Source organism: Pseudorca crassidens, chromosome 2 (assembly GCF_039906515.1).
Source record: "Pseudorca crassidens isolate mPseCra1 chromosome 2, mPseCra1.hap1, whole genome shotgun sequence".
In the NCBI taxonomy this organism is placed as follows: Eukaryota; Metazoa; Chordata; class Mammalia; order Artiodactyla; family Delphinidae; genus Pseudorca; species Pseudorca crassidens.
The window spans coordinates 118,586,674-118,608,601 of NC_090297.1; positions in this window are offsets into that span (position 1 = coordinate 118,586,674).

Here is a 21,928-nt window from a genome sequence, read left to right on the forward strand (position 1 = left end):
TGCTCTGTAAAAGTCTGACATTGTTGTGCTGAAATCAAGGTGTTAGCAGGGCTGTATTCCTTCTGGAAATTGTAGAGGAGAATCTGTTTCTTTACCTTTTCCAGCCTCTAGAGGCTGCCTGAATCCCTTTCCTTACGGCCTCCTTCCAACTGCAAGGCCAAAGCCAGCAATGGCCAGTCGAATCTTACACTGCATCACTCTGACATTGGCTTTTCTCCCTCTTCCCAATTTTAAGGAGTATAGTGATTACATTGAGCCCACCAGATAATCCAGAGTAATGGCCTTATTTTAAAGTAGCAGTGCGGCTACCTTAATCCCCCCACCCCTTGCCATATAACATAGCATTCACAGGTTCTAAGCATTAGAATGTGGACATGTTTTGGCACAGGGATATAGGCTCGGTGCTTTGTGACCGCCTGGAGGGGTGAGATAGGGAGGGTGGGAGGGAGGGAGACGCAAGAGGGAAGAGATATGGGAACATATGTATATGTATAACTGATTCACTTTGTTATAAAGCAGAAACTAACACACCATTGTAAAGCAATTATACCCCAATAAAGATGTTAAAAAAAAAAAAGAATGTGGACATGTTTGGGGGCCATTATTCTGCCTATCACAGCTAAGGAACAAGGATTACTCTTTTTCTTTTGAGATCATGTCTGTGAAGTATTTAGCTCCTTTTGAACACTTAGTGAGCATTCAATAAGGAGTAGTTGGAGTATTGATGTTCTCATGTTATTATGTTGTTTTCCCCCTACTTCTTAAGAAAATGAGAGTATGATTCCAATGAGTAAAGGGCCTTTCAGCTCCAGATGAAGAAACAGTCATCATAACTGTCTACAGATAGCATTAGCTACCACATAAGATGTCTCTGTCCCTGAGGTTGGGCCCTCATAGGCTGGACAACAACTTGGCGGGGTTACCGTCACTTGGTGGGATACAATCGCTGTAGAGAGAATGCTCACATCTGAGTAGATGCTCCTTCTACCCCTGAGATTCCATCTTTTAGTATCTACAAAACTTTGCATCCTTCTCAGCGTATACAAGAGTTGTGATGTCAACAGCTCTTTCTATCTTCTCCTGTATTTCCCTCTACTCTCCTCAGGGGTAGCCCCTGCCCTTGCCCAGCACTGATATGTTCCCTTCGTATGACATGTTGAAGGGTAAAGTGACAGGCGGGTCTGACATTGGTTTGGGAAAGGACTTGGCTATTGTGCATGCTAGGGCCTTAGCAGCAGGTCTGTTGGGGATGGGGAGAAAGAAGTGGCCAGGACCTAATGTAGCAGATATCAAATGAGCTTCCCTTGTGTTTTCCTAGTTAGGATTCGATCTTATTTTGGGACACCACGATCCAGCTAGATAGAGAGAGTTTGGTCTTTCAAATGAGTGTGGAAAGTCCTGCAGTGAATGGACAGGCATACATAATAAAAAAATCATTTTTTTCAAAAATGCCAATAGGGGGCTTCCCTGGTGGCGCAGTGGTTGAGAGTCCGCCTGCCGATGCAGCCGGCACGGGTTCGTGCCCGGTCCGGGAGGATCCCACATGCCGCGGAGCGGCTGGGCCCGTGAGCCATGGCCGCTTGGCCTGCGCATCCAGAGCCTGTGCTCCTCAACAGGAGAGGCCACAACAGTAAGAGGCCCGCGTACCGGCAAAAAAAAAAAAAAAAAAAAAAAAATGCCAATAGGGTACTTACTCCTCCCATGATAATCAAGAGAGGTAGTAGATTAGTCGGTTAGAATTCAAGTGTCACAAGCTGAAAAATCTTCACGGGCCAGGCAAATATCTCACAGGAGTAAAATAAGTGTGATGAAGGCTGTCGCCAGTTTAGATATCAGGCGCTGTTTAAAATGAGCAGCACCTATCAGCTTATGCAAGTTGTTGCCAGCCAGGAAATTGGTCCCAGTACTGCTGAGTGTTCTGATTTTTTCAAAAGAAGCTAGGTATCTAAATCTTACGTGAAATCCCCTGTATTTAAATGTTGACAACTGATTCACAAGTTTAGAAATCATTATGCAAGCCAAATAGCATAGTTTTGAGGGATTAATATTGCCCCTGGACCACCAGACAGCTTCTGGGGTTTTTGGTTGATTTTAATCATTAAAGTTCTTAAAGGAATTGGGACAGAGATTTTAGGTCATTAAAGGAATAGGGACAGTGATGTTTGTGAGTGCAAGGGGGACAAGAGGTGCAATGGATAATAGCACTTATCTTCTCTGCTTCTGGTTCTGCAATTTTCCTTAGCTTTCAGAATCCTTCCTGCATAGTCAATCAACAAACATTTACTGAGTGCATACTATATCTCACTCATAGTGAGTGACACAGCTGACCAAGATGCAGTCCTTTCTCTCAAGAAACTCAAAGCCCAATTAAGAAGACAGAAAATAAGCTGAGGAAAATACTCACACAAGAAAGTCATCACTGCTATAGTGAATAAATATTCTAATACTGTAAATAAGACCTGGGAACTCTCAGGGGAACAAATTAATTATCAGTTGGGGAAGGGGATGGGTGGGAGAGGGCTGAGGGAGCAAGTGGATTTCACACAAGAGATGATATGCATCTTAGGCCTTAAAATAATAAGTAAAATTTAAAGAAGTGAAAATGAGGAGACATATCCTCTCTTCTAGAGATTTCCCAATAGCCTTTAAAAAAGGTCAAGTCTTTTCCATCTAAAAACGCAAAACAAAAAAAAATAATTTCTCTTTTGACCAAACTTCTCTGTCTAACTATTGCCTGTTCTCTTTTCTTCTCTTCAAAACCAAACTTCTCCAGAGCTGCCTACACCCTCTGGGTCTATGCTCTCTCTTCTTACCCACTTCTTTAACCCAATCCATTGGAGCTTCGTCCTATCTCTTTAGTAACACGGCTCTTGGTAAGGTTACCTCTGCTCTTTGCTTAAAGATCTCTTTCTCAGAGAAACCAAGTCATCTCCGTACTTAGTTGAGTTCTGTGTGTATGTGAGAATTCTGCATACACTAGCACAATTGATTTCTCTTTATCATATCAAAACATAACAAGTTAACTTTTACCCATAGAAAGTACTCAATAAGTACCAGATGAATAAATGCATGCACATCTTTTGCCATCTAAAATCCTTCTTGCTATTCATCCACTACTATGGCCAATACAGGAAACTGTTGCTATAAGAGTTTAATTTTTTTGAGTTTCAGAAGGTAAAAAATAATGATGATGAAGTAATCTGGGGGAGTAGAGGAGGCCATATATTGAAATGTTAAATTAAGGTGTGGACTTATATAACTGAGTGTATATCATCCTGACTGACATCTTCTTGGACCAATTGAGACAATTCTATGCCTTGTGAAACTGGCTGAGACAGCCAGCTTGATTGATCCAGTAGAGTCAGAAGGTTTACTGGAAGAAACAGCTACGGCAGTGCTGGTACAGAGTTAGTGCAGCATAATGTATGGCTGTGATGGTTCTGGTGGCATACAGCTGTGTTTTCCAACTTGCTTTTTATTTTTACTGTCACTCAGAGTAATAAATACAATTTCTGTTGCAACACATGCACTTATACACACATAAATGAAGATAGAATGTCATAAAACAATATTTACCCTTATTACATGAGATACACTCTGATAGACGCTATTGTATTCAATTTTACTTTTGAAAATACTCATTGTGAGCCATTGATATGATTTCACAACCCATTAATGGGTCTTGACCTGCAGGTTGAAAATGCTAGCATATACAAAGTCCATTTAAAATATCTGCCAATAGTCACCTGTGAAGTATCAGAAGAGAAACAAGGAAAGATTGATGCTCTTACCTCCTTACTTCTGGGTTCTGAAACACCAGATAGAAAGTCTTTCCAACTCTGTTAGTAATCTCTCTTTTCCTTCTTCTGCCTTAAATCTGGCTTTCTTGATATGTTCAACCTTCTCTCCCTTTACGTACGCCATGTTTATCCATTAATTCTTATTAAAAGGAAAACGAAAGGAGTCCTGCATTCTGATCTAGACTCTGTCACCCAGCTTCTTCATCCATAAAATAAAGGTAGACCAAGTGAGATTATAAATGTGAAAAACTTTTTAAGCTGTAAAAATAAGAGATTGTTATCATTATAGTTGTCAGAAGTGGGCATCTGATGCACTCAGATACAAGCATCAGATATGGGCATCTGGTAGGCTCAAGTGAGACAAGTATCAGAATCTGAATGTCAGGGTCTGAGGCAGCACAGTGAAATGAAAAGAATATGGGCTGTAGAGTGAACCAAACTTGCCTAAATTCAGATCCAACGCTGTCACTTATTAAGTATAACTATGTGACTTTGAAAAATTTTTGTCAAACTTCTGAGCCTCTTTCTAATCAGTAGAAGGTGGATAACATCTGATTTAAATATAGTTGTTGTGGGGATTACATGAAATAACATATTCAGAGTATTAAACATGTTTAATAATTTAAATTAAGAATATTCAGGAATACAGAGAAGTTTTGCCTATAGCACAAATGTCCAGTAGAAACATAGAAGAGTCATATATATGATTTAAATTTTTCTAGTAGCCAAGTCAAAAAAAAAATTAAAAGAAACAAGTATAATTCATTTCAATAATATTTAACTAAACATGTCCAAATGTAATCATTTTGACATATAATACATATAAACAATGAGATATTTTACTTTTATTTATACAAAGTATTTGAAATCCTGTGAGTATTTTATGTCTACAAACATCTCAGCAAGAATGCTACATTTTACTAGAAATACTTGATCTCTATTTAGATTTCATAAAATTTACAGGTGAAAAAGCAGCTTCATATACCCAAGCTGTTACAGATATTTTTGAATGTTTTCCAATACCTGAACTAACTGTCAGGTTGTTTTTTTTAATTAATTAATTTATTTTTTGGCCACGTTGGGTCTTTGTTTTTGCACGCGGGCCTCCTCTAGTTGCCGTGAGCAGGGGCCACTCCTCCCCGCGGTGCGTGGGTTTCGCATTGCAGTGGCCTCTCCTGTTGCGGAACACCAGCTCTAGGCATTCAGGCTTAGTTGCTCCGCGGTATGTGGGATCCTCCTGGACCAGGGCTGGAACCCATGTCCCCTGCATTGGCAGGCGGACTCCCAACCACTGCGCCACCAGGGAAGCCCCTGTCAGTTTTTAAATGCACATTAATTAAAATTGAGAATTCATTTCCTCAGTCCCACTATCCGCATTTCAAGAGCTCAGGAGCTATCTCTGGCTAGGGCCCACCATATTGGACAACACAGGCCTAGAAAGGGCATCTTCCTTTAACACCACATCAGCAGGATCTGGGAGACCTCCCCACAGTCTTGATGGGACATGAAAACAGAGGGGTCCTCTAGAAGACAGTGAGATTGGGAAAGACAGAGTCTATAAAAAAGGATCCAGAAACATTGCAATTCTCCATGGAGGCCCTGGGAACAGAAGGCAGGAACCAACAATAGTTCATGTCCAGTCTCCTTCACTAGTCAAGCTCTCTTCTCCCCATAAAATATAAAATGAGGGAAATAAGGTAGGGAGGGGGTTAGATTTTGGTCCAAACTTCAGTGCCTCCTCCCTTGACTAGGGACACAAAGGACAGCCATGAAAAATGAGCAAGGAACTGGCTGATTAGGGGAGCTGACAGGAAATGAGTGTACATTGAGAACATGACAGGGGAAGGCTGAAAAGGGAGTGACGTATTAATTGCCCACAGAGATCATCAAGGAAGGGAAAAAAGTGCTCAGAGAGGTCCAAGAGATCATGATGAGAGATCAAAGAATTAAATGCAGGAAAAGAAAACATAAATTAAGTTCAGTATAGGGAAAAGTTCTTGAATCAGTCTGAGAAACAGGATCTCCAATGAAGAAGTGAGAAAGCCAACACTTAAAATAATAAAACTCAGCCAGTCATAACAATGGGGATGAGGAACCATTCTGTTCTTGCTCTGAAAGATAAGATAGGCTAATAACTCAAAAAATGAAATATATAATTTTATATCTGTAAGGAAGCTCGTAAGTTATCTAGACTAGGGACCCGTTTTATAGAGGAGAGAGTTTAATTCTATCACGTGTCTAAATAGTGATGGGGTCAGGAATAGAACCTATTGATCTAGTCCATCAAATACTCAAATAGTCTATAGAACTATTGTTCTACTTATTTTCAACAATTTTACTGACATTTATTAGTAAATCCGTAAAGCATCAGTAGAGTATGTCTTTTATCCTTCTCTGATTAAAAGAGGAAGTTGAAGCCTTGGGTTAGTGTAGGTTAGGGGACCTACCTGTGGCTATATGGAGCCAAGCTGTCCAATATGGCGGCCACTAGCCACTGGTAGCTATTGAGCACTTAAAACGTGGCTAATCTGATTTGGGCTTTGATGTACGCAATAAAACACACACTGGGTTTTTTAGACTTAGTATAAAAAATGTTAACTATCTCGTTACATCAATGTGCATTAAAATACATTTCAAAATGCACAATTGAAACGGTCAAAAAAATAAAATAATACATTTTAATATTGACTACATATTGAAATAAAATATTTTTAGTATATTTAGTTAAATAAAATATTATTAAATTTATTTTATCTTTTAAAATATTTTTAATGAAGTTACTAGACAAGTTAAAATTATATACATGGCTCTACTATATTTTTGTTGGCTTGAGTTGACTAGAAGGTACTATGACTTAAAAAAGCAGCCTGATTTGTTTTATTTCCAGTTTTCTTCCTTAAAGCACAAATTAAATTCTTTGGCCTTCATAAAATTTGAGAATATCTTTAAGAGCCCAAATTCAGATTAATAAATAGCCCATGAAAATTAGCATCTATTCCAAAACCATTAAAGAGAAAAAATAAACCTTTCCATTTGCATTGTTTTTATTCTCATGATTGCTTAATGAATTAAGATGTCCAAAAACCCCAGTGTGTTTAGCCATAGCCATCCTCCATTTCTTCTCCACAATAGCATTGTGTTGTAATGAAGACCATGAAAAAGCATTTCAGAAAATAGCCTCCAATATGAAGCAGCAATCAATATGCATGGTATATAGGATCAAGTTAGAGAGATGTGCAGGAGAGATCCAAATATCTTTGGCCTGCTTAAACACATGCTTTCTGCTTGCCAGCCAACAAATCACTTCTATATATTACATAAGACTAAATTAATACCTACACGAAGACAGTTTATTGTGGATGATGGATCATGGGTTTGTTACTCATACATACAGAGCAGGGCCTTGGAAATCACATCATCATTGCATTCCCAGGGAAAGAAATGATTGTCACATCCAGACATGTTTATCATGGAGAGAGAGGCTGATCAGGGCCCATCTACTTCCCGGGAGAACACTGCCACCTCACATGACGAGTGCTCAGAGGGAAGACTTGCTGTTGACTGCCGGATGCCAGCAAGAATATGAGTTCACTATAGGTCCTCCTGGGGGTAATAAGAAATGATCTGGCTATACCCTACAGCCTATATTGTTAGGTTTGGGGGTCCCAAATAAAACTGTTATTTAACAAAGGCAACCTACGTAGCATACACTCTACATTGGAGAGCAAGAATTATCTGTATTACCCATACTGCAATCAATGATATAATGTAGATGGACCCCAAACCCAAAGGTGCAAGTCCTAGCATAAATGTAGGAGGTGAATGAAGGACAGATTAAACTGAAGGGATGGGTCTCTTTGGCCTATGTCCTGACAAACTGTCTGGCTGCATCAGCAGAAGTTGAGAGCAATCGATACTTATGAAACAACAATAATGCCGCAATCAGAGGCAGAGCGGGGTTGGAGTGCTATTACCATAAGTGGCTGAGTCGTTGATGTGAATGTCTATGTCATTTTGCATATCATTTGCATGTTATTTGGTGTAGTCCTGCCAATAAATAAACACAATATATCAACTTGCGCAACCTACCCTGACCCTTGTAAGTACACATGGAGGAAAATAAACTAGACCTGCAATGAATTACTACTTGTTTAGCATTTAAAAAAAAAAAAAAAAAAAAAGGATAGTTCAGGTCCAGGGAGTAGGTTACTATCTTTAATACTATCACCTAGATAGAATGCTTCCTGTGGGCAAGGCTACGTTTTAGACATTTTGGTTTCTGGTCCCGTTTAATGGCTTCATATGGTAGGTACTTTCTGTGTATTTGTTAATGATGATCTCACTAAGAAATATGTGTCTGTGTATTGCATACACATGTCTCTTTCTCTCTCAAACACATTTACTGAGTGCATCCCATATACTAGGCAGAGTAGTAAGTGTTTGACATACCCTATAGTTTAATCCTCAACAAAAATAGTCTAGTTTTACAGATGATGGAACAAGGCTGTAAGCATTTGGGCAAACTCTTTGGGACACAGAGGTGGTAAGCTGTAGAATCTGGATTTGAACTCAAGTTTATCCAGCTTCAGAGCATGAGTTCTTAGCTACTTAACAATTGTACTGACCCTAACAATATATGATAACTTGATGATTCCCCAGGTTTTATGGCATATAAAATTTAGGGGACCCTGTTGAAGAAAAATGATGCAAAATTATGAATACAACCTTAGATATAAAAGTGAATATTTACAATAAGAAAAGAAATCATAATAAATTAAAATACCACAAACATAATAAAATGCATAAAAGTAACATTTTTATCAATTAGCTCAGTTAATCTCTATACATGTCACAATAATTTTTCCTTAAAGATATTTACTCTAAACTCTTTGATCATCTTTTTATATAAAAGCAATTTTTGTAATATTTTCTAAATAGAGAATAAAAAGACAATTCATTATTTTCTTCAACATGATTGATCAAAATTTGATTTTCATTATTAGTGGTAAAACACAACCTCACCCATGGACACATATATACACTGTTTATCATACTGCTACAGGTTCGTGTCCAACAAAAACATAAATTCTATGGTATTTTATAATAGTACGTTCTGCAGAAAAATCAAGTATACTTCTTACAAGAGTGGATTTCTGTCTTTACCAAGTGTTGATGAGGGGTGAATCTTCTGCTTACAATTTTAGATGTCTGATTCCTGGGAAATTTTTACCGTAAACTAAGTTCGGATGCTACACCTTTCAAACATTGTTTCTCTTCTGTTGCCCACCTAGCTCTGGTACAGAGCCATTTATTTATTTCATCCTAAGACTTCCAGCCTGCAGCTTCATTTCATGAACAAGTAGGTCAGCTCAGAGGGCGGTACGAGTAGTCCCAGATGCCATTCCAACGCTGTGCTGGTTAGCAATACCTTAACTATATATGCAGAAGTGATGTCAAACTACATAAATCTACCCCACTAAATCTAACTTAAATACATCCCCAACTAATTTCCCGAGCCCCCCAAATGACCACAGTCACTCTAATGACTCCTGACAAGGGGGAAAGTGTATCGGAGTGGAAGGCAGAGTAGATTTAACTGATTGATGTTAAAATATTTTTACTTTTGTAAATTTTACAGAATCTTATCATCAGGTGAACATTCTCCTAGAGTCCTTCCCAGGGCCTTGGGAGGGGCAATGCAAGGGAAGAGCCCTGAAGCTTAAGTTTCATTAGCTTCTTGGTATGTCTGCCTTTGTATCCATATTCTGCACCGCTTCATAGATGGCAAGGATCTGTCCATTCAGCTCCCTGCCATTCACAGAGTGGACTGGATCTATGACCGTAGGTATAGCCACATGTTCACTCCTCCAATTCCACTCTCCATTACCCATTCTGTAATAGCACATGACATAATTGTTATTTGAGGCTTGTTTCATTTTAATAGCTCCACGTCACTCAAGCCCACCCCCATCTCTATGTATCCACTCTCCATCAGTGCTTCTAAAACTATTTGGGTATGATGACCCATCTATAGACCTACCAGATTGTGCTCACCCTTGCTTATACTAATAAGTGTGATTTAGGTATTGCTTGACAAAATACATAAAAGTTACTTTGTGTAGAGTACTTTTCAAGTTTTGTATATTTAGTATAATTAATGGTATACATCTTTCATTGTCATATTCATATTTCAATGTTTTATTTATTACATTATTATTTTAGTATATAATATTTATTATATTTCTTATTTATATATTTTTATTATTAAATGTATTATTTATTTGTTATAAGAGTATCTAAATGCATTTGAAATGTAGAAACATATATGTGGGGAGCCTGCTTTATATTTACTCTCAGATGATGCTTAGGTATATCTCTGAGCTTTCTGAAATGACTTTCTAGACCTCAGGAATTCTACAACTCACATTTCAGAAACTACTCCTTTAAGCCTTATACTACCTAAAAATACTGCGGGTTGGGCTTCTCAAGACACCCAAAGTTTTAGGTGCAACAAAACAACCAAATCATTGTAGTGGTTACTGCAGAAAGGAATACTATCTAGTGTATAGGACCCCCTAAACTGAATTATTTGGAATCATAAATATCTGTGTGAAAAAAGTAGACTTTCCTGTGATTTGGGACAGCTGGTTGAGAGGAAGGCACTGACCAATGTAAACTGAGGTTTGTGCTTCAGGCTTTGGAAAAAATGGGTTTGCACTCTCGTGGGGAGGGAATGTGTGGCCATCTTTCTTCCCCTGGCTGGCACCGCACATTGGCTTCATTTTAAAAATAGTACGAGGGAGGGAGGAAAAAAATGTAATGTATTCTTAACATGTTTATATGTCAGCAAAATCCCCAAAACTATTCTATAGATTAATCTTCCTGTTGACTTAAAAAGGATGGATTTCCAGCTATAACTGAGATTGGGAAAAATTGATTTCCATGTTCCTTATGACTGAATAAGATAAAAGCCACCACCCTGGCAAGCATCTCCAAGCCTGGATCCAGACTTCTGGAGGGCTGACTAATTGAAAAGTCACTTCAAATACCAGCCCCGACCCTTCGAGGAGATCTGGAAAATGAATCAAGGGCAGGATTTCCATTTTTCAAGAATGATTTCCAGAATGTTGTTTATTCTCACCATGACTGAACAACTGCAGTCAAAGGTGAAAATACTTTCTCTCCCTGTTCTTCTAACTCTTCCTCATTTATCCCTTACCGTTTTCTCTTTCTCTCCACTTCTCAAGTTTCTTTTCCTTCCTATGATTTATGTAAAGACAGTTTCAAAATGAATGCGCCTCCCGAATTAAAGCTCTCCTACTGGGGCTTCCCTAGGGTGCAGTGGTTAAGAATCCGCCTGCCAAGGCAGGGGACACAGGTTTGAGCCCCGGTCCAGAAAGATCCCACATGCCACAGAGCAACTAAGCCTGTGTGCCACAACTACTGAGCCTGCACTCTAGAGCCTGCGAGCCACACTACTGAGCCCATGTGCCACAACTACTGAAGCCTACACCCCTACAGCCCGTGCTCTGCAACAAGAGAAGCCACCGCAATGAGAAGCCTGCACACTGCAATGAAGAGTAGCCCCCGCTCGCCACAACTTGAGAAAGACTGCGTGCAGAAACAAAGACCCAACGCAGCCAAAAATAGATAAATAAATGAATAAATTAATTTATCTTATTAAAAAAACTCTCTTATTAAAGCTTGAAACAATGGGGAGCCAATTTCTTTTTGAGACCTTAGTTTACCCAATTAAACAGGAGACATTGCCTCTGTGCATGGATTTATGGTTAACACACACATTTCCCCATGTAATCCTCATATGATACCTGTGAGGGGCCAATTAGTATTGTTACTGCTATAAAGCTGTCTCAGGTAACTTGCAAATGACATAGAGCCAGTATTTGCCAAACCTGAGACAAGATCCCATATCTGTTTCTACATCTGATGGGTTTCACTCACATGATTAATAGTTCATTGCATCACAAGCATGTTGAGTGAGATGGTTCACGCATTTACTCAATCATTCATTCTTTCATTTCATCAATATTTATTGAGCACCTACTATGTCCTGGGCACTATGCAGTATGAGACAACAACTGTGAACCAGATAGGCAGGATCTCGGCTAGCAAGGAGTTTATCATCTAGTGATACAGCTGATTTGAATATGAAGTTGAAATATTATGGTGAACTTCAAATTCTTCAGAACATAAAATAGTCCAACTTCTCTAAAACCTAGACAATATTCAAAGGGAAGTTCAATTTTAATGGAAAATTACTTTTTTTTAAAAAAAGAGCCTGACTTTGATGAAACAGTCTTATGGGTTATATGGACCTAAGTGCTAATTAGAAGTATATTCCTGATTATATTTTTTTATTATATTTTAACTTTTATATTTCTCTGCCATCCCTTTCATGCTCTTTCTTCTTCTCCTTTTAATTTTAAATTTAATGCCCCTCCTGTTTCCTGCCCCACCACCTATCTTCTATTTCAGGTCATTTCAAAAATGGAAGCAATTGGTCCTGTTTTGAATCAATAATAAGATGCCATTTTCCTGGCCAAACAGGACAGTTGCTGTGTGATTTATTTGTATTTTCCAAAGAATTCTATAAAGTTCTCCAAAGCACATGATTCTGAATATTTATGTAGTTATCTAAATAAGATAAGTAATTCTCAATCAGTAGGCTAATCCTCTGAATCTTGATATGCAAACAACAGCAATAACGACAATAACAAATAATACTAAATAGCACATTCTTCTGAATGTTTTACATATAGTAACTAACTGAATCTTCATGACAACTTTTTTGAGGTGTGTACTATTTAAATTTCCACTTTATAGATGAGAGAAATGAGGCACAGAGAGAATTAATTTATCCAAGATTATAAACAAGTAAATGAAAGAGACTGGATTCAAACCCAAATCATCTATTTGCAGAGTTTTCTCTCTCAACCATGTATCTACAGCTCTCATAAAATCAGTTAGACACCACTCGTTCAATTGACAATGTTAGCAAATGGCATTTAAATTCTCAGGCCAACCTTCTTAATCACCCAAGGCTGGGGTCAACTGGTATTTTGTACCATCAACTGATCAGGTATTACACCTTCCCTGACTTTATTAGGCACTTATCACTTTAACTTGCAAATTGCAGGGAAAGGGGGGGCAGGAATTTCCACTGGCACATCCCCAGCAATTTCCACTGTGGGTGGATCCTTCAGTAGAGGACTGTTATCTACATGTGCGTTTTATACACACATGGTGGGAAAGGAAGTATCTAAGAGTATTGCATGTGGAGAGAGGGAAATAGGGTAAAGTAGAACTTACGGCAGTGGTTATTTGTGAGTGGGTAGTTGTGATATCAAGGTTTACTTTTACAGCTTCTTGGTGGGTGTGAGCAGTAGGTAGATGTTCCCATAATGCTAGGGGTGTGGTGTATGTGGTGGTGCTGTTGTCTGTGGGTGGGTAAGTTGAGGGTAAGCATATGACAGAAAAAAAATCCCAGCAACATATTTTGTTCCTCCTCTCTCCCTTACATCCTCCCACCTCTCCTCCAACTCCAAATATCCACAGTGTTCCGTAGAAATTAAAATGGCTTAAGTGTGAAAAGGAATTTTTTCTTTTGAAGCAGAGTGCAAAACCACACTCCTAACAACCAGGTTCCCTATATAAATCTATTTTTAAGATGATTACAGGGTTTCCATAGCCATTTTAGCATCAACTGCTGGTTTTGTTTCCTCATCGTCAGTAAACTGTTGGCAGGATACACCAGAGGTATACTTTTTAAAGGGTATAATTGCATGGCACAGAAATGATCACTTTCTCGACGATGGGTTTCATTGGTCTCTCCCTTTGAGAATCCGGTTTAGAAGCTGGGCTTGTCAGTCCCTCCAAGCACACATTGCATTGTATGTGCTGGTCTCGCAGCATATCATGCTGGCAACTACTAGGCAGAGGGTAGTAATTAAACCACACAATAGGCATCAAGGGATGAGGAGAAGACACTGTGTTTAAAATAAACGAACACAAGCAAGCACAGCCAGCTTCCCTAGGAAGGCTATCTGAGCAGTGTGGTGAGCCAAGTTTGGGCAGACTTTGCAAAGCAAGCTGGGAAATTCCCATGGTGCCAAGCCGTTAGGCAGCATCTGAGGCTATATCCTTCCCAAGGATCTACCATAGGACCCCTTCTCCATGACTAACTTTCTCTGGGATGTAGAAACCTAGAAAGGTGGCTTTGTAGAGCTATATTCTTTCTAACGTCAGGGCCCAGACACTATATAAATTTAGATTGATTTGGCAACTATTCCTAAAAGGCAGGTCTAATAACGACAGGCACATGAACTGTAGTTCTGTTTTAAAAACAGAAGACAGATTAGGTAGAAGTCAGCCTCTGAATTGGAAGCTAATAAGATCAATGCATAATAGGTAAATTTACCTATTGGCAGAAGTAACTGATTCTGAAGAGATGATCATGATGTAATGATAAGACTAAAATACTCCCCAATTTCTATCTGGGGGAATTGAGAAAACTAGCCAGCCAGAAGACCACAGTATTTCTCATGCTAATCAAGATGACCAGCATGCTGTCTCAGTACTGAAATGCAAATGGTGTTGAGAAACAAAAGTTCATATAATAAGTACCGTCTGAGATAATTATGTGTGGAGACTGGAATACAGTGAGCTGCAGAGCAAGAAGGGATGGAAATTTAAGTAGTATTATATGGGGGAAAGGGTATTGGGATGCTAACAGAAGTATCCATAGAGAGAAGAAGGGCACTTCACCTGGTGACCTTGACTAGATAAAAATAGATGTTACGAACATCTAGCAATTCTTGTCCTAAATGCATCTCACCAAACAAAGTTCTGTTCTGTAACTTGGACTCTGAGTGCCCTGACCTACCAGAAGTGAGAATCCTGAAAATATTTGTTCATTCACTGACTTAACAAACATTTGACTTAACAAACATTTCTAAGTACCTCCATGTCCCAAGTACACCAGCACTAAGGTTGCAGGGTAATATGGTTAACATTTTCAAGGGGTTCCTAGTCTAGTTGGACAAACAGAGAATTCAACATATAATCATAATATGAAGAGACAGGATCTGTTAAAGAGAAAAGCATAGCATGGATTGGGAGTACAGAGAGAAGGTACATTACCCAGGCTGTGGTGGGGAGGAGACAATGAGGCCATATTAGATGAGGGGAGATCCAAATTTATCGTTAAATATGAAGATTAGAAATGGAAATAGAGGATTAGGTTGGTAAGTCAGGGTTGGCATTATGTTTAAATGAAGCAGGAGGGCATATTCAAAGCAGATGTTAAAAGCGTAGGCAATATAAAGAAGACATTGGAGAGCACTGTGTGTTTTGGGAAAATTGGAACATTATTAATAGGTTGTGTGTGAGAGGAGGTATAGAAGGAGGTGAGGTAGAAAGTGGTTATATCGGGAATTGTCTTATTAGCAATCTGTAGGCAGAAAGGAGGTACTGAAAATGTTAAGCAGGGGAGTAATATGGTTGAATTTGCAATTTAGATAATATTTCCATACATGTCTCCCACTCCAGATGAATTGATATTCTGATGTGTGAATTTGGTAGATGCAGTTTTCTTCCCTTGGTTGAGTCCAAGAGCTGGATGATCTTTAGGTGGGCTGGTAGAATTGAGTTTTCAAGACTTCAAACTTGAGGGCTGGACTCTGGACCGATGAAGATCCCCCATCAAGTTTTCACCTGTGAAGCCCTGCTAGAAACTGTCATCTGATCTCTCTTTGACATATCTCTATCTGCAGAAACTTGGGTGGAAAATGGAATACGCAGTTAACATTCAAAACATCATGACATGTCAGTATGAGATTAGAGCGTGGAAATCATCCTTGGGAAAGGAAGAATCTTACCAACATAACTTTCTTTATGTGAAATCCTTTCTATTTTCTAAGCTTTTAAATGGTTTCTCCTAAAATAGTATGTTTGGCAATAATTAATAAAATCGTGTACCCTTTAAAAACGTGCTACTGATGCTTAAGACTATTTCACTATAAATCTTTGTCAAGGCCTCTTAGCTAATGGATTATCCCCAGTTCTGAAATGGTATTCCCTATTTTATTTTGTATTAAATTTACAAGCTGTCTACTCAGGGTGAACAGCATGTGATATAAAATCAAACTTTTGGAGAGATGAAAAACAAGATCAAACACACACAAAGTGGGAATTATTCAAGAGGAGACTGAAAATTCATTACTTCAATTAAAATAGAATTTATGAGACACTATATGCTCAAATAAGAAAAACATAGTATAAGACACAGTGCAGGAGCTAAAAGCTTCAAGATAAAAAAAAAATCCAGAGAACAACAGACATGATGTGTGATTCGTGCTCCAGGAGTACAGAGGAGAGTTACAGCAGGTGGGATTAGATTGAGAGGATGGGAAGGTTCCAAATGTGATGAGCACCACGAGCTGAGAAATATATTTCCTGAGCACATGGGTGACAATGAGGATGCTAGCCAAAGTGGAGTGGGGATTCACGATGAAGGCGTTATCCCAGCCATTGGTATGCTGCTTCCAAGAGCACACATGACAGCAGGTAATTGTCACTGTATAACACAGTCAATACTGTGGAGTGTGTTTTTCAGCCTTTCAACATCAACTGACCAGCCTTGTCTACCTAGTCTTATCCTAGTAGAGCTCTGGGCCCTGCCTCTGAGGTATGTATATGCAGATGGTGAAGCTCACACAGTGGGAGGGAGTCCAAGCACAGGTTACAAGAGCCCTGTCTCTGATCTGCACTTTGGATAGTAAAGCTCATAAGTTATAGAGCCTCATTCCCATCATGTGCTCAACCAAACCATGTCAGTGTCCTGCGTGATGGAGTGGCAGAGTGCAAATATAAAAATACATAGAACTTTAGAACCAGCAGGGACCTCAGAGCCCATTCAGTCTAACCCTCTCATTTTACAGTTGAGGAAATGAAGGTCCCAGAGAAGTTCAGTAATTTGCTTGAAGTCACACAACTAGTGGCAGAACTGGGGCTAAAGTCCAATTCACCAATCTCTGAGCTCAGTTGTCTTTTCACTCTATCATGTTTTTTAAAAAGAAAGCTCTGTAAACATTCAAGATGTTATTCCTCCTTTCCCTTATTGGAGACCCTCTTGAACATGTATGCCATCCTTTAAATTCACTACTTTTCCTGTGATGCTCGCTTAATTATCATAGTTTTAGTCCTGTGTAGAACACACATGGCCCCCGTTAGGTTGTTTATTTGGGACAAATAATACAATCTTTCTACCTGAATTTAATGCTTTGCCTCTTTCAAAACTTTTATATACATTTCTCCACTGGATTTCACAAAAGTTCTACAAGATAAGCTGGGTAGCCTTGTTCTCTTCATTTGACAATTAAAGGAAACGTACAGAGAGATTTACTGACTTTCTCTTAGTGATGGCATTGAAAGTAAAACCCCTTGATTCCTCAAATGAACAGAGGAGAGCCAATGAGAAGAAACAATAGTTGGGCATGGGCTGAGAGATGATACTTTCATCATAAAGTTCACATTTGTCAAGCTTTGTAGTTATATACAAAAAATCTGCCCAAGTTTCAAAGCTGTACCATGGAGAGGTCCACAAACCACAAAAGTCATATCTGAAATCCCAGATCATGCTGCTCGACCTTGTACTATGCCTAAGAAGGAAAGCTCCAAGCCTGATGGAAAGGGACAGGATCTGTCAGTGCATTGATGTGACTGGGCTGAAGATGATTCAAATAGACATGATCTGTCTCTGGAGACAATTAGAAAACAGAGTGGGGGGTCATTTGTTACATCTCTGTCTTTGTTTCAAATGTGGCTGCTTAAATTTGAATTGAATGTGTTTGGGGATTTTCTACAAAGGGAGCCACTTGGAAGGCTGCCGTTTCTTGTTATCAGTCGTGTTTTACTACTGCGAGGAGGAAGGCCCAGAGGAACTTCAGAGCTCAGGCACAGGTAAAAAAAAAAAAAGGGAGAGACTGATACGCAACACTACTTTATTCCCATGGCATCCGAACTTATAGACATTGTCTTCAAGGATAAATTAAAGATTCAGTACAAAAGAAGATTCCAAGGTACTTTAAATGAGCATCATCTGAAAGGCGGAATGAGTGTCAATAAAGGGAATTAATCTACTCATATTTTTTAAGCACTCACCATTGACTGTTACTGCATGAGTTAGAAAGGAATCAGAAAAATCAGACCTCATGGTGGCCCTCAGTAAGTGTACAGCTAAGTTGTACTAGCTTTAACATGCTTCTATCAACTAAAGACTAAATTGTAACCCAAGTCTCTGAACTGATAAATAAGTGGTACAGAAGGGTGTTGTGAACATGTAGAGAAGATGCATGGTCCATATTAAGTTAGACAGGAAGAAACAGAGTCAGTAGCATCTTTAAAGTTGTGGAGTAGCATTGGATAATGTAGCAGCAGAAGAAGGAAAGACAACTAATTTGGTTAGGGGCACCTGCTGCTTTCTTACTGCCCCTACCTTTTGCCTTTGCAAAGCAAAATACTTACATGGTCTCCATCTGTGATTCTAGTGCCTAAGTCAGTTCTGAATGGAAGAGGAAAGTCACTTGAACTCTTCATGCCTGACATGTTCCCATCTGTCATAAAGAGAATCATATTTCTTGTATAGATGCCAGCATTTCTGGAAGTTTAGAAGCAATGATGTTTAGTGAAAGTCCTTTAAAATGTACCAAGTGCTATAAAATTGTGAGGAATTATTACTGATTTTCTCTGTGTAACTCTGTAAGAGGCAACCACACTATCTGATTAGAATTGGGGCTTGCAGTTTCAATTCGACTTGATCACCCCCAAAAGAGATAGGCTTCCTTATTTCTCTGTGACAAGTGTCTTTTCACCAAGAAGAACACAGATTGGGCAAGGTTTAGCCAAATCTAGTGATAGGTGTTAACACTTGGAATGTGATTTTAATAGCCAATAGGTATTTATAATTAATGTGCAATAACTCAATTATGTACATGTCTTTAAATTTAATAGGCCCAGTTAAGGTAAGATCATTAAGCACCCAATTGAATGTTAAACATATATATTTGAGGTTTAACGACTATGAGGCAGCTGCAGGATGGATTATGGGATTGTTAAAGGGCATTAAGAAAGTTGTTAATATTGTGGGGGTATTTAATTAATGTTTTAAAAAGTCTCCCCTTTGAAATCTGCCCAAAATGCTATGTGAAATCTGCTCGAGGAACAGGAGCATAACTGACAGCATTACTGTTTAAACCCAGCCACACTGAAGGAGAATACAGCAAAACAGCCCTCTAATTAGCGTGAGAAATGACAACGACAACACAACAAAAAAAAGTCTCCAATGACAGGTGCAGCAAATAACAGGGCTGATGAAAGATTTTGCAATTAAAGATTCTGCTATGAAGATTAATGGAGTATTATCTTAAATTATTGTGAGGCAGGTTATCAGAGACGAGTGTCTGCCTTACAAGCTTCCCTCCTCTTCTACTTCTCTTCCCTTAATTCGTTTCCATGCCTCTGAGTCCTCTTTACTATCCCTCAGTATTCAAATGACTTTTTACCTTATAGTTTCTGTATTCTTTTTCTACCTGCCCATGATCTTTCTTCCTTTTGATCTCATCTCTCATCTCTCTCTCGCTCTGTCTTACCTGGAAGGTCAAAATAAAATGGGTCCAGCTCAGTGTCAATGTTCTGTCTCTTATACCCACCATCTCACTAGGTTCTCTCACTCTACATCTAGAGTAGTCTGAACTGTAAATTCACCTCAAAGCTCAAGGATCACATAACTTTGCAATATTCAAGATGTCCTCCTTTGTTTAGTTTCCCTTTTTATTAGAATATTTATTTTTGGTGTCATAATTTCACCATTCATTCTCTCAATAGATATTTATTGGGTGTATACTACATGTCAAGCCCTATTCTAGACACTGGAAGTATAACAGTAAATAAAACAGAAAAAGTCTCTATATTCATGAAATTTACATCCTAACTGAGAGAACAGAAAATAAATATGAAAACAGATGTATGACAGGTGGTGATGGATTCAATGGAAAAAAATACTACAGAGAAATGAGGAATGGAATGCCAGGGATGGTGGATGGTATTTTAGAGTGATCTTATGAATAGTGACATTGAAACTGATATCTGAAGGAAATGAGGCAAGGAACTATAAGGAAGCCTGTTTGGTTGGAACAGCATGAAAGAAGTAAGAGATAAAATCAGAGACGTGATGGGGGGCAAATTATTTAGGGGTTTATTGGGAAAGTAGGACTTTGACTCTTATTCTGGATGATATAGAAAGCGACTAGAGGATTTTGACCATAGGAGAGATATAAGCAAGTTAAGTTTTGGAATCACTATCCTAGCTGCTATGGAGTGGGCCATTGTAGTGGTTCTGGAGAAGAAACAGTAATAGATAATAGAGAAGAGAATTAATAGTGGTTTGGAGGTGGGAGGCTGTAGTACAGGTGCATGACAAGAGGTCAGATTCTAGATGTCCTCTAGAGGTAGAACCAATAGCATTAGGTGACAGATTTATTTTTTAATTGAAGTATAGGTGATTTACAATGTTGTGTTAGTTTCTGGTGTACAGCAAAGTGATTCATATATATATATACATATATATATATATGTATATATATGTTGTTTATATATAGTAATTTGTATCTGTTAATCCCAGACTCCAAACTTATCCTTCTCCCACCCCCTTTCCCCTTTGGATACCATAAATATGTTTTCTATGTCTCTGAGTCCATTTCTGTTCTATAAATAAATTCATTTGTATCATATTTTAGATTCTACATATAAGTGATATCCTATGATATTTGACTTTCTTTGTCTGACTTGTTTCACTTAGTATGATAATCTCTAGATCCATCCATGTTGCTGCAAAAGGCATTATTTCATTCTTTTTTATGGCTGAGTAGTATTCCATTGTATATATGTACCACATCTTCTTTATCCATTCATCTATCGCTGGACCTTTAGGTTGCTTCCATGTCTTGGCTATTGCAAATAGTGCTGCTGCTTTTATTTCTATTACCTTGGGAGACTGACCTAACAAAGCATTGTTGTCATGTCTATGACATGACACCATTTGCTGACAGATTGCATGACTCTAAACTTTTAGAACTAAATTAGAAGACTGAAATTGCCATTTACTGATGATGAAAGTTTAGTGGGGAAAAGGCTGAAATTGCCATTTACTGATGATGAAAGTTTAGTGGGGAAAATCAAGGATTTCTTTGTGGACATGTTAAATGGAGCTATGAAGTAGGCAATTGGATACAGGAATCTGGATTTCAGGGGAACTTCCAGGATGAAAGCAAGTATTTGGAAATCATTGGCATATGGATGGTATTAGAAGCCATGAGCCTGGATTATATTACCTAGAGAGATGGAGAAGATGGGAGGTCCTGGAACTGAGCCTCTATGGGTTTGAGAAATAGGAGGAAAGAAACAGAGAAGACTGAGAATGAACAGCCAGGCAGAGAGAAAACACACTAAGAAAAGAAATAAGAAAGTGTTTCAAGTGGGAGGAAATGATCAATTGTGTCAAATGCTGCTGATGGGATGAGTAAGATGAAAACTGAGAAACATGTATTGGTCTAGCAACATCACTGGTGACCTTGTCAGGAGCTATTTCAGTGAAGTCCTGGGTTAAAAGACTGATTGACATGTATTAAAGTGAGACTAGAAGAACTGGAGATAGTGAGAATATAAATCTCCTTGGAGAAAAGTTGCTCTAGAAAAGAGCAAATAAACGGAGTAATACATGGAGAAGGATGTGAGATCAAAAAAAAAGATTTTTTTTTAAAGTTGAGAGATATCACAGCGTATTTATATGCTATTCAGAATAGAGGAAACTTATGAGGTAGGGTAGAGAAGGGGTACTGCTAGAATATTGTCTTTGAATAGGCAAGGGAGGAAGGGACCTGTTGCACAAGCCATGGAATGGGGTTTAGATGTGACCATGGTCAATTCATTCATAGCAGCAAAAAGGAAAACAGCGTATGTGGGCATAGATAAGGACAGTTTTGTAAATGCGATAATGGAAGAGTGTGGGCATTCTGTTCTAATTACTTTTACTTTTTTGTTTATATATAGTT